The following is a 19,132-nucleotide window of genomic DNA, read 5'->3' as shown; positions in this document are numbered from 1 at the left end:
AAGTTCCTCCTTTTCATCCCTTCAAACATGAGATTCTGTAGCAATGCAGTCCTCTGTCCTCCCCAGACTGTTACAATTCTGTACTGCTGGGGTGCCGGGGAGCCTCCAGCAGCACAGGGCTTTGAAAGGAATCCACGGAGTCCACGGGAAAAATGCACTCACACTCTTACTGGCTTCCTTTTTTAGTCTTTGTTCTTCATGTGTTCTTTCTACTGTATACTTTTTTTCTGCAGCCTATATACTCACAAAACAACAGTTTTTCAGGCAATGTAGAACCACCTGGATTCAGATGTAGGGGTTAATGCTGAAGATCAGAGAAGCAGAACAACCAGCCACTAGCTCTTACCTCTGCCTCAGACTGAAAGGGCAACCCTGTCCCCACGAACCCTCAGACTGAATGCTCTCTCTATGAAGCCTCACACTGCATCCTCCGACAGAATCCTCAGCATGCATCTTAGACTGAACTCTCAGATTGCCTTATATTCCTCTCTCTGCCCAGACATATCACTTCTGTTTCTTCCTAGTGCTGGAATTAAAGGTGTGAGCCACCATCATCTGGCTGTTTCTCTTTGAGACTGGATCAAACTAGTGTAGCCCAGGGTGGCCCTGAACTCACAGAGAACCCTCTGCCTTTGTATCCTGAGTGCTGGGATTAAAGGTGTGTGGTACCACTGCCTGGCCTCTATGGCTAACCAGTGGCTTAGCTCTGCACTCCTTTCTTCAGGTAAGCTTTATTTGTTACATTACAAACAAAATATCACTACAAGACAATATAGGAATTACAATGTGGCTACATTCTATTTTTCAAGTGAATGATTACAATAAATACAAAACAAACAGTAAAAACAGCATGTTTTCCATATCCCTTGCATGAGTAAACATTTTACATATTACAAGTGAAAAACTATCCCAAGAACCCACATACATTCATACCCAAGCAACTTGTTACAGATTAACATGTGGGCAAGCAAGGTATTCTTCTCGGGTCTTTTACTGGCAGGCTGCATTTTGCAGTTACAAGGAAAGGGTCAGTTACTTTATTACTCATCTTGAAAGGTAATCTGATAGAGGAATCACAAACCTAAACTTTTATATATAAAAAAGAATCAGCTCACTTTAAATCTTAGGTACATACCCACTCATTAATAGATTTTTATATAAGAATATTAAGGATAAAAATAGGTATAAGGAATTAATCATCACCTTTGGTCATTAACCAATCCTAGCAAGAAAGGTATGTCAGCCAGTGATGATTGGGCTGCTTTGTTCTTGTTCCCTAACCTTAACCAGTTCCGAATTCAACTATGTGTCTTTCTAAAACTTTAGATTGTCTTCTTGGGTTTTTCACCTCAAAGTTATTTAACCAAAGCATCTTAGTCTAACTTTGTTATTTTCAAAGCTTTGTTTCAGCTGTGATGCACTCTGAGACCTGTGAACATATCTCCCGACAATAAGGTTGAAAGAATTTAAAATAGCTGGGCTACTGGGATTCAATTGTTTTTTCTTAATGATTAACCTCCATATGTTGTTCACACCTTGCCAGGATTCTTCATATAAAGCTAAGGGCTCCTATACCTTGTGCTCTGAGGGTACCAGCAAGATCTTCAGGCGCGAGAACCCACCACTGGAATTTCAGTCTGCAGCTGTCAGTGAGCAGAGATGAGAGATGGTGACCAGTTTTGCTTCTGTTGCTGTGCTAAAACACCCTGAGAAAAACAACTTTGAAGGAGAGAGAGTTTATTCTGTGTGCAGTTCCAGGTGATAGTCCGTCATTGTGGGTAGTCAGATAGGGTCTCGGAGCAGCTGGTCACACCCACAGTCAAGAACACAATGGGAACAAAGGTCTACATGCCCACTGCTCAGTAGCTTTTTCTACTCATTCATGTATAACTCAACAACCAAACCCAGAAAGTGGGCTGATACCCACCTTCAGGCTCTGTCATGTCACACGGTTCATAATCACAGCAATCCCCCAGACATGCCCACAGGCCAACCTGATACATACAATCCATCACTGAAACTCTTTCCAGGTGACTGTAGGCTGTGTCAGGCTGATAACTAACACCAACCACCATAGAGAGCAACTATGTTTCCCAAGATCTTTGGTTTCCGGTGTCAATAGGCACACATGTGGCAAGTGTTTTCCAACCCAAGGCCCCATGATGGGTGATGCCCTGGGGGTGGTGACCAGAAAAGACTTTCAGTATGGGACTTGAGTTGAGAAAGATGGCAGCTGCATTCTGCATGTGGAGAGGCATGAGAAGGGACACCGATCCTAGGATGAGAGGAGGGTGAGGCTGGGAACAGGGTGGTGGGAATGTATTGTAGGAGGCTGCTTGTTTGTTCCTGGCTGCTAAGCCCTGAAATAATCACTCAGAAACCATATTATTTGCAATACTGTTTGGCCAATAGCTTAAGCATATTTTTGGCTAACTCTTATATCTTAATTTAACATCATCTCTATTAATTTGTATATTGCCATGTGATCATGGCTTACCAGATAAAATTCCGCCAGGTGTCTGTCTCTGGCGGGACTACATGATGTCTCGCAAACTCTGCCTTCTTTCTCCCAGCATTCAGTTTAGTTTTTCTCACCTAACTCTATTTTGCCCTACACAGGCTATAGACAATTTCTTTCCTAGTCAACGGTAATCACAGCATACAGAGGGGAATCCCACATCACCTACCCTTTTCTATTTAAATAAAAAGGAAGGTTTTAACTTTAACATAGTAATTGCCTATAACAAAACAGGTATCAAGCAAGAATTACATTTACAGTATTTGTATCTACTTTATCTTTTTTTAATATTTATTTATTATATGTACAGCATTCCTTCCATGTGTGCCCGCAAGGCAGAAGGGGGTGCCAGGTCTCATTATAGATGGCTATGAGCCACCATGTGGTTGCTAGGAATTGAACTCAGGACCTCTGGAAGAGCAGTCAGTGCTCTTAACCTCTGAGCCATCTCTCCAGCCCCCTCTACTTTATCTTTTATCATAACTAAAGAAAGACATAACTATATATTCTTCAACTCCATCAAAGACTCCAGAAGGATTTAATATTACCTAAGTAAACAGGAAGTGCATTATAAACAACTTTCAAAACTCTAGAATTGACAGAGACATCTTGCTGCCTCGACAGTCACCCAAAGTTCTGTACATTGGGGTATCCATCTTCAGCCTACAGGCCCATAGTATCTGGCAGACTTTTTCATGAAGCAGGAAATTTCAAAGACAGTTCCACTTATATTGGCAGTTTGTCAGTCACTTTCTTCTGTGTCATTCATAATGTCTGGCAGACTCTTTCATGAAGCAGGTACCCTGAATGATCATCTCACCTTTAGGCAAGTTCAGCGGTCATTTCACTGTGGGTCCTACATATCCAGTTCACATAGCATAACATAAGTATTCCAGGCAAGAGCAGTTTCTTGCCCAAATGGTTAACAAACTCCATAAGGAGCCTCTTCAGTGCCAATCATCCTTTTGAAGTAGCTTGGTGCTGCCAGGAACAGATGTGTCTCACTGTCATGAAAAGTCCTAAGTTCTTAAAACATTTTAAATGCCATATTCTGAAGGTCTCTGAAAGATTTGAAGAATACCTATCTAATTGAAATATATCTCTATATATCTAGAAAACCTAACTAACACGACTACAAGCTTGACTATTATGGATAACTCTCTATTAACCTGTATTAGAGAAGCCATGTAGCCCCACCAGAGACAGACGCTGGAATTTTACCCAGTAAGCCACAGCCTCATGGCGATACACAGATTAATGGAGATGGGTTAATTTAAGAAATGAGTTGGCCAGAAATACACTTAAGCTATTGGCCAAAGAGTATTGCAAATAATATGATTTCTGTGTGATTATTTTGGGACTGAGCAGCCAGGAACAAACAAACAGGAATGGATGGTGAAAGATCTGTTATGACTGTGGGTAATGACTACACACCATTCCCTCCAGTTCTCCAGTGCTTAGATGCCTGTGTTCTCTGTTCTTCTAGCTAGAAGTGATTTGACCTTGATGCAAAGGCTGCCAGTTTGAAAATTACCTGTCCATGTAAATTCACTGATTTTTTTTCAAAAATCTCAAGTTGACATTATAAATATACATTTAAAACATTGCATTTTTGGTACTTGAGAGAGGACTCAATGCTTAAGAGTGTTGGCAGATCTTCCAGAGGTCCTGAGTTTAGCTCTCAGAACCTCTCATAACCACCTGTAACTCCAGTTTCCAGGACCTCTAACCTTCAAGAGCACTTACACACACAAACCCAGACACTTTATTTTTTTTATTTATTGTGTACACAGTGTTCAGCCTCCATGTATGCCTGCAGGCCAGAAGAGGCACCAGATCTCATTACAGGTGGTTGTGAGCCTCCATGTGGTTGCTGGGAATTGAACTCAGGACCTCTGGAAGAGCAGGCAATGCTCTTAACCTCTGAGCCATCTCTCCAGCTCCCCCCCCCCCAGACACACTATTAACAGCCCAGTCACACTAGCCACATGTCAGTCTAGCGACTCATAGGTGGGTGCTGGCTGCCTTATTGGATGGTAAATAATACAAAAAGTTATCAATCATGTGATTTAAAACTAAAAATGAATCATATATATCTACTGTACGTAGAGATGTATGGGATCTTTCTTGAAAGAAGAAACTTCTAATAGTGGTTGCCTATGAGGAAAGGAAACTATCTTTTTTAAAAAAAAACTTTCTCAGCCTGTGGATAATTTGTCTTCTAAACTTTAACGGTGATTCTAAAAGCTTCAAAAAGTTATACAGAGGCCATTGGGATGTTTGTGTGTAGAGCAGAATGGAGGGGAATGTTTCTTTATAGAGGTCAGTTACAAGTGTCTGGATGAGAGAGGAATGTAATATGGCTAGGACAAGAACGAGGGCTGCGTGAAGGGAAAAATAGACGCTGCACATCCCCTGTGAATACAGCATCAGGGTTGAGAAAAGAGTCACCTTTTCTTATGTCCTCAGGTAAATCATCTCTGCACACCCAGGCCAAGTTCAAGGATTCTGGGGCTGGCGAGTCTCCTTGGGGCTCTGCGGCAGCTGAACTGAGGTTGTGGCACTGGCTCTTTGTGTTTTCTCTTTTCTGAAATGCATTCTGTGCAACTGGCAGTTGCTGTTCTAGCGCTGCGCGTGGAGCATCTGCCCCTTTTCATGGCAGACTCAAACGCTATTGGAATCATTCACTCGGGTTGCATTGGCTCTAGCCCAGCTGTAGCCTACTGAGCTTCTAGTGACTTCTATCACTGTAGTTCTCACCCTCCCTAATGCTGCGACACTAATACAGTTCCTCACATCGTGGTGACTCCAAAACCACAAAATTATCTTGTTGCTACTTCATAATTGCATTTTTGCTACTGTTATAAATTGTAATATAAGTATACGATATGAAGGACATCTGATATGAGATCCACAAAGGGGTTGTGACCCGTAGGTTGAGAACCACAGTGAAAGGGTCACTAGGAGAGAAGGACGTACAGCCTTTGAGCCCATCCTACTGGGATGAACTGGAAATTGAGGACTGAAAATTAACTTTTATGACTTAATTATCTTCAACAGTTGTTAATAAAATAGTAAATTTTGTTGTTTTTGTTTGTTTGTTTTTCCAGACAATGTTTCTCTGTGGAGCCTTGTCTGTCCTCAAATTCGCTCTGTAGACCAGACTGGCCTTGAACTCAGAGATCCACTCGCGTCTGCCTCCCAAGAGCTGGGATTAAAGGCGTGCGCCACCACCACAGGGCTAAAGCAGTAATTTTTATAAGATTAGGATTTTATAATTTTGTCTCTGTTAAGTCTGAGAACCAGGTCTCAGCTGCTAGGAAGCTGAAAAGGAGGAGACGTGGAGTCGGTGACTGATCATACAATTGACTTTTTATCGAAAGGGGTAAAACTTAGGTCTCTGAGGCCTGCAAAAAGGGGGAACACACATACACACACCTTCAATGTGTCAGGGTCTCTCTCTTTTTGATTTTTGCCCTTACCTCATGTGGGATTCCCCTGTGTATGCTGTGATTACTATTGATTAATAAAGTAACTGCTTTGGGCCTATCGCAGTGCTATAGGGGAACAGAGCTACGTGGAGAAAAATAAACTGAATACTGGGAGAAGAAAGGCAGGCAGAGTTTAGAGAAGTCATGTAACCCTGTCAGAGACAGACACCAGACAGAATCTTGCCAGTAAGCCACAGCCATGTGGTGATACACAGATTAATAGATATGGGTTAAATTAAAATGTAAGAGCTAGTCAATAAGAATCTAGAGCTAATAGGTCATGCAGAAATTTAATTAATACAGTTTCTATGTGGTATTTCAGGGCTGAGTAGCCGCAAACACACAAGTGGCCTCCTATGTGGGCTGACTAAATCCACATAAAACCTGAGAAAGCTTAAAAAGGAATTCTAGACATACACATAATTTTTTTTTTCAGTTGGTAGCATGCTGCAGCTCCCTTAAGCAATGTTTTCCTAATTCAGCAACAACAACAATAACAAAAAACATAAAACCAAAAGACCAAAAAATGAGTGGTGTTAAAATGGTGATTCCTGGGCTGTACTGCCAGCACAAATTCTGACTCTTTTGGGAGATTCGGCTATGGAGCATTTAAATGGGTTCTGTGAGCAGAGTGATACAATTTGCTTAATGGCAACATAGTGTCTAAAAATGGGGCAATGTACATGGCTCTCAGAGACAGCAAACAGCTCAGCCATGCTGGACTGGGTGGAGAATGCAAGTAGGGCTGTGTTGGCCCTAGCCACGTTCACTTAACATTAAAAACAGGGCTCTTCTGGTCAAAAAAATCATTACAGATACACAATAAAGACAGATTCAGATAAAAAAAAAGGCCTCTAAATGGGTCACAGTGTTGGATAAATGTACATAGGCTTGGGAAAGGAAAAAAAGAAGAAAAAAGGACAGAAAGTTATAAAATACTAAAAATAATAAGCCACATAAAAAATAAAAAATACACAGAGAGTCTAAATTATGTATATTATTGTGTTTTCTTTAAATTTTTTGACTATAAAGGAGATAAGTACAGAGAAACACTTCATTGTATGGACTGCTAAGTTAAACCAACATAAGGTATCTTGGCTTTAAAATTTGGGTCTAAGAATATGTTACTTTGGAAAAGAGGTTCTTCTTTTGTTTCCATAGAGGATGAGAACCTGTAAAATCCTTCCAGACTAAGTGGTTTAATGGATCAAGACCCCGCAAAAGGTCACCATAAACACCCCCAAAAACTTCACCCAACAAAAAAACAAAAAACAGTTAAAAAAAAACTATGACCAAATTCCCAAATATTGTTTATAAATGTTTCTTTACATTTAAAGGGGGATATGTTATAGAGATTTGCATTAGTATGGATCTTGGTTTATTAATACAAATTTTAGGTCAATTTTTATATGTATATTTCTGCTCTTGATTAAGGTACTGTGTGCAGCTCATTTAAAAATGTAATATATAATTAAGAAATATAGGTTAATAGATAATAATCTATAATAGTCATGCTTGTAGTCATATTAGTTAGGTTTTCTAGATATAGAGCGATATAGTTCAATTAGATAGGTATTCTTCAAATCTTTCAGAGACCTTCAGAATATGGCATTTAAAATGTTTTAAGAACTTAGGACTTTTCATGACAGTGAGACACATCTGCTCCTGGCAGCACCAATTACTTCAAAAGGATGATTGGCACTGAAGAGGCTCCTTATGGAGTTTGTTAGCCATTTGGGCAAGAAACTGCTCTTGCCTAGACTGCTTGATGTTATTTTGTATGAATTGAACATGCAGGACCTACAGAATAATGACTGTTGAAGTTGCATAAAGAAGATGAGACAGTTTCTATGTGGTTATTTCGGGGCTGATCAGCTGGGGACAAAGAAGTGGCTTCCTACAACACTTACCTCTTTCCTGACGTATCCCTTTGTCTCTTTCCTGATGTCTTTCTTCTAACTTTATTTTTTCTTTTACAACTTAAATACCCCAGCAAAATCTTTCAAGCAATATAAAAATTACAATATGGTTACATTCTATTTTTAAATGAATGATTACAATGGATACAAGTAAAAATCAGCATGTTCCCCAATACCTTTACATTAAAACATTCATGTTTTATAGGTGAAAAACAAATTGTTCCCAAGAACCCACATACATTAATGCCTAAGTAACTTGCTATAGATTAACAGTATAAGGAAGCAAGTAATTTTCCACAGCCAGTGCTTTTACTGGCAGGCTGCATTTTGCATTACAAAGAAAGGATCAATCATTATTTATCTCAAAAAGTAATCTTATAAAAAATCTACAAGAATAACATATCTAAGCTTTTATATATGAAAAACAGTCAGTCAGCTCTACTTTAAATCCTCAGGGTGCAGACCCGCTCATCATCAGTTTTTTAGCAAATCACATCAGAAAGCTGAGGGCAAAAAATGGGTATAAGGAATTAATCATCACCTTTGGCCACCAACCCATTATAGCAAGAAGGGCACCTCAGCTAGTCATAACTAGTCTGCCTTAGTTCTTGCTCCTTGACCTCAATGATTCCCTTGCCCAACCACTATGTGTGCCTTTCCAAACTTTAGATTGTCCCCCAAAGTTTTCTTCATCAAAGCCATTAGTAAACTCACGGTAACCCAACTTTATTAATGATCTACATACCTAAATTCCTTCTGAAGGTGGTGGTTGAATCATTATCTGCTCTAGCAGCAATGCCTGGAAAAGTCAATTACTGTTATTGTAAGTACCAGTAACTCTGTCCAGTGAGGGGCGAGAAACCCCCTGAGAGTTTTCATACAACTTGTAGATTATGAGGAATGTGATTACCATGATGGCAACCACCAGAGCTGTGCTTAATAACAGCATGCGGTCCTCAGGATGCAGGGCTCTGCCTCACCAGGACGCCAGGGCTCTGCCTTGTCAGTGCTCACCCAGCCTGTTTACGCTAACCACCAAGCTGTGTTTCCGAGTTCCAAAGCTGCTTGCTGTTTCCCCTGGATGGCCCCTGACATGGAGCCTTTTTTGTTACGATGTAAACTAACTTTTCTCTGCTTGAAATTTTATACCTTTTGGGGCTGGAGAGATGGCTCAGTGGTTAAGAGCATTGCCTGCTCTTTCAAAGGTCCTGAGTTCAATTCCCAGAAACCACATGGTGGCTCACAACCATCTGTAATGAGGTCTAGTGCCCTCTTCTGGCTTGCAGGCATACACACAGACAGACTATTGCATACATAATAAATAAATATTTAAAAAAAAAAAAGAAAGAAATTTTACACCTTTTTAAACCACACCCCCAGTGGTCTCACAGATCCTGTGATCAAGTTTATGTTTCAGCAAGAGCTTCAAAGATATCCATCACCTTGAATGGGGGAACAAAGCCAAGAAGAGGGGAAAGTATTCAGAAAATTACATTTAATTTTTTAATATATATAAGTTTCTCATGATTAAAAATTTTAAATACCATGAGACATAACAGTAACAAATAAACTTACCATTCATCCTAAGAAATTTTTCTAAGGGGAGGTGTTAGGCGACATCTGGAGCCCTTACTCAGTATTTTATGATTTTTTTTTTAAATGCTGGCGGGTCCTTGGTGGGCCATGTGGCGGCAGGCAGCAAGCTCTGGGAGCAGGCAATCCCAGACAGAGACAGCTGCCCGTTCCCAGAGGTCCCGCCTGGTGCAGATTCCCAGCAGCAAGTGGCTGAGCAGGCTGGTCCCACCATTTGGGCAGGTGTGAGCAGGAGGCAGTAGAAGGCACATAAACACATCGTACAGAATAGAATTGGATATTTATTACTTAGAGGAGAGAGAAAGAAATAAAAGAAGAGGAGAAAGAGACAAAGAAGAGGGGAAGTGGAGAGAGGGAAGCACACGTGCCAGGAGGGGACAGCGAGAGATCCAAGATTGCGGGGAGAGGGGAGCAGGGGTTGCTGGGAGTGGGTGTGGCTTGCCTCTTAAAGAGACAAAAACTATAACATTCCCATCTCTTTTTTATAGTATATATAACAGCTTTTTCACTGTTGCACGGGTGGACTACCTCCCCACTTTTTCAGATTGTAGCCTGTGCACCCAGAAAACCTTGTGGTCTTGTATAATTTGGGTCTAATTGCACGCAGCTGGGAGGATGCCCGGCTACTCAGGTGGACTGAGGACCTTGCCTATCTTAAAGCCCAGCTGTGAGTATTTTAGGCAGGCACAGCTGGAGTTATCACCAAGCGGTTTTCAGACAGGGTCTTCTCTATCCATCACCAGTTTGCTCTCATTCTACCTGCAGATGGAAGCAGACAACCCGAAAAGCTTAGCAAATATCTGTTCTCTTAGGAAGATGTCAAGTTACCAATAACATCAATATCTGTAACCTAGAGACTACCAAACAGAAAACTACATATAAAAATACAAGCAAGAGTATCCGGGCTTGACAGGGCAGAACAAAAGCAGACAATAGACATAAGGCAAAGGATCGTCAAGAGCAGAGAGATTATCCTGTCTCGGTTAAGAGAAACAGGCTTGGAGATGCAGTAGAAACGGCAGGCATTTTGTTTCTGGATCTGGTTGCATCTGGAGCTGGGAGTTCAAAGTGGGGGTGGGGGGCTTGGATCAGTCTCCATCCCATTTTATAAACTTATCTAAATCAATTTAGATACTGAAATTTGACAGTTCCAAATCCAGGCTAGCAGTGGCCATTGTCCAATATATATTGAGGCCAGATTTGGACCAAGAGCTGAATAACTGTGACCACCTGAGGTCTCCCAAATGAAGCTCTTTTATATTAGCCTACAGACAGGCTAAGCATGTGGCCTTTGTTGCAGTTTGGAACCCATGATGGGTGTGCAACCAAGGTAAAAATGGGTCAAATTAGGCCACCTGGAGATGTCCCTCAGGTTTCAAATTGACCAAACAGGTCGGAAAAGTAGGAGAGACATCCCCATTCTTGTATGTTTCCAGGAGTTCAGAGACTGTGGGGCCAGTGTTTGTGTGTGTGTGGGGGGGGACTCTCATCCAAGCAGTTTTCATGGCCTGTGGAAAGCTCCTGGAACCTTCGACCAAGAGTCTCAAGAGGAGACAGAGTGGGACCCCTGGAGCCCCTGAGACCCAATCAGAGCCCCTCGGAGGGAGGTCTCATGAGCCGCCTTGTTCTGACATTTTGGCTGTGTTGGATTTCTGGTGTGACCGAATGGAGAATTGGCCTGGAGGTCAGACTGTGTCAGAGAAAGACAGAGAAAAGTGAGAGAAGGGGACAGAGAACGAAAGACATGGCTGCCTGAGAGAGAGGGGCAGGGCCTGGGGGCTGCTGTGGGGTGAGAGAAAGGAGACCCATGTGAAGGGCTCGGGTTGCTAGGGGGCCATAGATGCCTTGCTTGGGTTTTGGCACTAAAAATGTTAAAGGCAGAGAAGAGGTAGAGTCTGACCTTCCGCAGACGAGACTGTCTTTGTTAGCACACAGTGAGGGGCAGCCTCTCTCTTGCAGGAAACTGAGGGGTTTGCCAAGGGGAAAAGCCGACTGTGACCCTGTGAAGGGCTTGAGAATTGGAAAGTGGTTGCAGCCATGGGGACTATGTGCAGTTCTGCAATCTGTCTTTCCTGAAATTGTCTGCTTCAAACAAGACATTATCTTGGGAGGTGGGTTATCTCTGAAAACATTCTTTTCTGGGCTGAGCAAGACCATTAGTAACCTTGTAGGAATTCTGTTTTATCACCAAGGCACTTGGTCAGTGGGCAAGTTACAAAGCCAGTCATGAGCCACCATTTCATGACAAACAGTGGACCTGAGACAGTAAACTTGGAAATGTACCCAAAGATTTACTGTTATTCTTTACAAGTGAATTCAAATTGGTCTTAAAATCCCAGAGTGTCTTCAGTTACCTTCAGTATCCCAGAATGTTCTCTGGAGGTGGAGAAGTGAACCCTTGACATACCTCTTCCATAGTGCTGGTCTGTTCCCACAGTTACATGTATTGACTTGTCCCACGCTCTGCCTTACAGGTGGTCCCTAGTCCTGAGGCTTTTTAGTCTTTCTCTCTGCCAACAGGCTCGCTCCACATGCTGTTCTCATGGCTCTCATGCACCTTTTCCTGCCCTACTCTCCTTCCTTAATGGGAAATGAAATTTTAATGCAAGTGGGTGCATTTTGACAATGCAATATATATAACAATATTAAAAACGTCGTAATTACTCATGTAAGAAAGTTTAACAGCTAACAAAAAGAACTCGCATCGTTATAAAGTAGATATTCCATGTTCACTTCATGAGTGAGAAATCTTTTAAAAATTGAAGTGGCTCTCTTACTATCCCATTCAGCTTACATCCAGATCCCCACACCCCCTGTCTCCCTCCCGATCCTTTGGGGCATAGCGCCTCCCTGCCCAGCCTGCTAGGGCGCTGGGACCAAATCCGAACCGGGAGGACAAAGGGGTGGCCAGTAGCTCCTTTGTTCCCATAGCCTGCCCGCAGCGAGCGGGGTGGGCCCTTTGTTCGCGAGCTAACCAAGCAGCGCAGAGTTTCGATCCGGGCACCGAGTGAAACATCATTGTGGAGAAACATCTCTGGGGAGTGACATCACTGGGAAGGTACATCAGTGGGCAAGAAGACCTGATCCTATAAAAGAAGATCCAAAGGGGAGTATTGGGAGGAAGAGATGGGCAGACGCCAATGCAGGAATTCTCCCAACAATCTGAAAAACAACACAAAACCACCAGAAGCCAGTGACCCCACAACAGGAGGACATGAACACCTTAATCAAGAAGAAGTAGAAAAAACTGACTTCATGAAAGTGATTGACACCCTTAAACAGCATATAAAAAACGCCCTTATAGAAATGGATGAGAAGTATAATAGAAAGTTCGAGGAATTGAGTAAATCAGTGAATGATACCCTAGGAAACCAAGGAAAAACAATCAAGCAGATAAAGGAAACAGTTCATGACTTGAAAACTGAAATGGAGGCAAAGAAGAAAACACAAACTGAGGACGGGCTGGATACGGAAAATCTAGGTCAATGAGCAAAGACTACAGAAACAAGTATAACCAGCAGAATACAAGAGATAGAAGAAAGAATCTCAGATTCTGAGGATAACATAGAGAAAATAAACACTCTGATCAAAGAAAACAGCAAGTCCAACAAACTCTCATCACAAAACATTCAGGAAATATGGGACACAATAAAAAGACCAAACCTAAGAATAATTGGAGTAGAAGAAGGAAAAGAAGTGCAGCTCAACGGTACAGAAAATATACTTAATAAAATTATAGAAGAAAACTTTCCCAACCTGAAGACAGATGTACCTATGAAGGTTCAAGAAGCATACAGAACACCAAATAGGCTGGATCAAAAGACAACATCCCCTCGCCATATAATAATCAAAACACAAAATATACAGAATAAAGAAAGAATATTAAGAGCCGCAAAGGAAAAAGGCCAAGTTACTTATAAAGGTAAACCTATCAGATTTACACCTGACTTCTCTATGGAAACCATGAAAGCCAGAAGGTCCTGGATAGATGTTCTCCAAAAACTAAGAGACCACGGATGCAAGCCCAGACTACTATATCCAGCCAAACTTTCATTCACTATAAATGGAGAAAACAAAATTTTCCAGGATAAAAACAAATTTAAACAATACGTAGCCACAAATCCAGCCTTACAGAAAATAATAGAAGGAAAATCACTAACCAAGGAGTCCATCAATGACCACAATAACTCAGACATCTAGAGACTCTTCACCAGCGCAAATCAAAGAAGGAAAACACACAAACCCTTCTACTTAAAAAGTGACCGGAGTTAACAACCACTGGTCATTAATATCACTTAATATCAATGGGCTCAACTCACCTATAAAAAGGCACAGGCTAAGAGATTGGATAAGAAAACAGGATCCAACATTCTGCTGTCTACAAGAAACACACCTCAACCACAAAGACAGGCACCTACTCAGAGTAAAGGGCTGGGAAAAGGCTTATCAAGCAAATGGACCTAAGAAACAAGCAGGTGTGGCCATACTAATTTCTAACAAAGTTGACTTCAAACTTAAATCAATCAGAAGAGATGGAGAGGGACATTTTATACTCATAACAGGAACAATTCATCAGGAAGAAGTCTCAATCCTGAATATCTATGCCCCTAATATAAAAGCACCCACGTACGTAAAAGAAACATTACTAAAACTCACGGCAGCCATCAAACCGCACACACTAATAGTAGGAGACTTCAACACTCCTCTCTCACCAATGGACAGGTCAATCAGACAGAAACCTAACAGAGAAATTAGAGAATTAATGGAGGTAATGAAGCAAATGGACTTAACAGACATCTATAGATTATTCCACCCAAAGAGGAAAGAATATACCTTCTTCTCTGCAGCTCATGGAACCTTCTCGAAAATTGACCACATACTTGGTAACAAAGCGAACTTACACAGTTACAAAAAAATATTAGTAACCACCTGTGTCTTATCAGATCACCATGGATTAAAGTTAGAATTCAACAACAATGCTACCCCCAGAAAGCCTACAAACTCATGGAAACTGAACAGTCAACTACTGAACCATACCTGGATTAAGGAAGAAATAAAGAAAGAAATTAAAGTCTTCCTTGAATTCAATGAAAATAAAGAAACAACATACTCGAACTTATGGGACACTATGAAAGCAGTCATGAGAGGAAAGTTCATAGCACTAAGTGCCCACCTAAAGAAAACAGAGAAAGCACATATTGGAGACTTAACAGTCCACTTGAAAGCTCTAGAAAAAAAAGAAGCAGACTCACCTAGGAGGAGTAGAAGACTGGAAATAATCAAATTGAGGGCTGAAATCAACAAAATAGAAACACAGAAAACAATCCAAAGAATCAATGAAACAAAAAGCTGGTTCCTGGAGAAAATCAACAAGATTGATAAACCCCTATCCAAACTAATCAAACGAAACAGAGAGAACATGCAAATTAATAAGATCAGAAATGAAAAGGGGGACATAACCACAGACACAGAGGAAATTCAGAGAGTCATTAGATCTTACTACAAAAGCCTGTATGCCACAAAACTGGAAAATGTAAAAGAAATGGACACTTTTTTAGATAAATACCATTTACCAAAACTAAACCAGGACCAGGTGAACAATCTAAACAGACCTGTAAGTCGCGAAGAATTAGAAGCTGTTATCAAAAACCTCCCTACCAAAAAAAGCCCAGGACCAGATGGTTTCAATGCAGAATTCTACCAGAACTTCCAAGAAGACCTAATACCTATACTCCTTAATGTATTTCACAATATAGAAACAGAAGGGTCATTACCAAATTCCTTTTATGAAGCCACAATTACTCTGATACCAAAACCACTCAAAGACTCAACCAGGAAAGAGAACTACAGGCCAATCTCACTCATGAATATCGACGCAAAAATCCTCAACAAAATACTGGCAAATCGAATCCAAGAACACATCCGAAAAATTATCCATTATGATCAAGTAGGCTTCATTCCTCAGATGCAGGGCTGGTTCAACATACGAAAATCTATCAATGTAATCCAGCATATAAATAAACTGAAAGAAAAAAACCATATGATCATTTCATTAGATGCTGAAAAAGCATTTGACAAAATTCAACATCCATTTATGTTAAAAGTCTTGGAGAGATTAGGGATACAAGGGTCATACCTAAATATAATAAAAGCTATATACAGCAAGCCGACAGCTAACATCAAATTAAACGGAGAGAAACTCAAAGCCATCCCACTTAACTCAGGAACACGGCAAGGCTGTCCACTCTCTCCATACCTCTTCAATATAGTGCTTGAAGTTCTAGCAATAGCAATAAGACAACATAATGGGATCAAGGGGATTCGAATTGGAAAGGAAGAAGTTAAACTTTCGTTATTTGCAGATGATATGATAGTGTACATAAGCGACCCCCAAAACTCCACCAAAGAACTTATACAGCTGATAAACAGCTTTAGTAATGTGGCAGGATACAAGATCAACTCCAAAAAATCAGTCGCCCTCTTATACACAAAGGATATGGAAGCAGAGAGGGAAATCAGAGAAGCTTCACCATTCACGATAGCCACAAACAGCATAAAATATCTTGGGGTAAATCTAACCAAGGAAGTGAAAGATCTATTTGACAAGAACTTTAAGGCATTGAAGAAAGAAATTGAAGAGGATACCAAAAAATGGATGGACCTCCCTTGCTCTTGGATTGGGAGGATCAACATAGTAAAAATGGCAATTCTACCAAAGGCAATTTATAGATTCAATGCAATCCCCATCAAGATCCCATCAAAATTCTTCACAGATCTGGAGAGGACAATAATCAACTTTATATGGAAAAACAAAAAACCCAGGATAGCCAAAACAATCCTATACAATAAAGGATCTTCTGGAGGCATTACCATCCCTGACTTCAAACTCTATTACAGAGCTACAGTAATGAAAACAGTGTGGTACTGGCATAAAAACAGAGAAGTCGACCAATGGAATCGTATAGAAGACCCGGATTTTATCCCACAAACCTATGAACACCTCATTTTCGATAAAGGAGCTAAAAGTATACAATGGAAGAAAGAAAGCATCTTCAACAAATGGTGCTGGCACAACTGGATGTCAACCTGTAGAAGAATGAAAATAGACCCATATCTCTCACCGTGCACAAAACTCAAGTCCAAATGGATTAAAGACCTCAATATCAGTCCGAACACACTGAACCTGATAGAAGAGAAAGTGGGAAATACCCTACAACAGATGGGCACAGGAGATCGCTTCCTATGTATAACCCCAGAAGCACAGACATTAAGGGCAACATTGAATAAATGGGACCTACTTAAACTGAGAAGCTTCTGTAAAGCAAAGGACATGGTCACTAAGACACAAAGGCAACCTACTGACTGGGAGAAGATCTTCACCAACCCCGCAACAGACAAAGGTCTGATCTCCAAAATATATAGAGAACTCAAGAAACTAGACTTTAAAATGCTAATTAACCCAATTAAAAAATGGGGCACTGAACTGAACAGAGAATTCTCAACAGAAGAAGTTCAAATGGCCAAAAGACACTTAAGGTCGTGCTCAACTTCCTTAGCAATCAGGGAAATGCAAATCAAAACAACTTTGAGATATCATCTTACACCTGTCAGAATGGCTAAAGTCAAAAACACCAAGGATAACCTTTGCTGGAGAGGCTGTGGAAGAACGGGTACCCTCATCCATTGCTGGTGGGAATGCCATCTTGTGCAACCACTGTGGAAGTCAGTGTTTCGGTTTCTCAGGAAATTCGGGATCAACTTACCCCTGGACCCAGCAATACCACTCTTGAGAATATACCCAAGAGATGCTCTATCAAATGACAAAAGCATTTGTTCAACTATGTTCATAGCAGTATTATTTGTAATAGCCAGAACCTGGAAACAACCTAGATGCCCTTCAATGGAAGAATGGATGAAGAAAGTATGGAATATATACACGCTAGAGTACTACGCTGCGGTAAAAAACAATGACTTCTCGAATTTTGCATGCAAATGGATGGAAATAGAAAACACTATCCTGAGTGAGGTGTCCCAGACCCAAAAAGATGAATATGGGATGTACTCACTCATAATTGGTTTCTAGCCATAAATAAGGACCACGGAGTCTACAATAGGTGAACCTAAAGAAGCTAAGGAAGAAGGTGAACCCAAGGAAAAACATATAGTTGTCCTCTTGGCTAAGGGAAGTAGACCAAATTTCTGGGGAGAAAATGGGATCTTGGGGGGGGGTGGGATGGGGGTAAGGGGAGATGGGGAGAGAAAAGGTAGAAGGGAAGGAGGGGGGACCTGGGAAACATGAGAATTGGGATAAAGGAAAGGTGGATAGGGGAGCACGGAACCACAATTCTTAGTTAAGGGAGCCACTTTAGGGTGGGCAAGAGACTTGACCCTAGAGGGGCTCCCTAGTGCCCAAGATGAGGTTCCCAGTTAGTTCCTTGGGCAGCTGAGGATTGGGAACCTGAAATGACCCTATCCTAGAGCAATACTGACGAATATCTTGCATATCATCATAGAATCTTCATCTGGTGATGGATAGAGATAGAGACGGAGACCCACACAGGAGCACTGGACTGAGCTCCCAAGGTCCCAAGGAGGAGCAGAAGGAGGGAGAACATGTGCAAAGAATTCAGGACCACGAGGCGTGCATCCACCCACTGAGACAGTGGAGCTGATCTACGGGGAGCTCACCAAGGCCAGCTGGACTGTGACCGAAAAAGCATGGGATAAAACCGGACTCTCTGAACATGGCGAACAATGAGGGCTGATGAGACACCAAGGACAATGGCAGGGGGTTTTGATCCTACTTAATGTGCTGGCTTTGTGGGAGCCTAGCCAGTTTGGATGTTCACCTTCCTAGATATGGACGGAGGGGGGAGGACCTAGGACTTAACACAGGGCAGGGAACCAGGACTGCTCTGTGGACTGGAGAGGGAGGGGGAGAGGAGTGGGGGGAGGGGGAGAAGGGTGGGAGGAGGGGGAGAATTGTGGGAGGAGGGGGAGAATTGTGGGAGGAGGGGAAGGGAAATGGGAGGCTGGGAGGAGGTGGAAACTTGTTTTTTGTTTATGTTTTTTTTTTCTTCTTTTCGCAAAAAAAAAAAAATTGAAGTGGTCAGAATGCAAATACAAATCTGGATGTTGAAGACACCCTGCTCAGAGACCATGAGATGCACTTAAGGACACACCACTAGGCAGAGCTGCAGAGGAGGAACTCTAGCTGGTATTCTTCAGTTGGGGCATTCTAAAGGTTTTCAAATTACAGGGCTGTAGAATTTTCTTCCAAACTTACCCAGCCTTCATCACCTGTTGATTGTGATTTAACCCTAAGAATGTCTCCGCCCTCCACTCTGACCCAAACCCATGTCAGTTTATGGTAGTGGTTTTCTATCCACCCTCCTCCCCCACGCTTGCTAGAACTGCCCTCCAGCATGGCAGAGACAAGGGGTAGGAGATCTGGAAGAGGCGCTTTGGTAATTTATTTTTATCAGTGTGTGTGTGTGTGTGTATGTGTGTGTGTGTGTAGAATACACACGTACCTGTGTGCATGTGTGTGGAGGCCAGAAGAAAACCTTGGATGGTTTTTCGAGACAGGGTTTCTCTTGTAGACCAGGCTG

Source organism: Microtus oregoni, unplaced genomic scaffold, assembly GCF_018167655.1.
Source record: "Microtus oregoni isolate MIOR12 unplaced genomic scaffold, Mior012 000064F_ref0000363, whole genome shotgun sequence".
NCBI classification, from domain to species: domain Eukaryota; kingdom Metazoa; phylum Chordata; class Mammalia; order Rodentia; family Cricetidae; genus Microtus; species Microtus oregoni.
The sequence above is the reverse complement of the archived record's forward strand: the minus strand, read 5'-3'. Positions refer to the sequence as shown.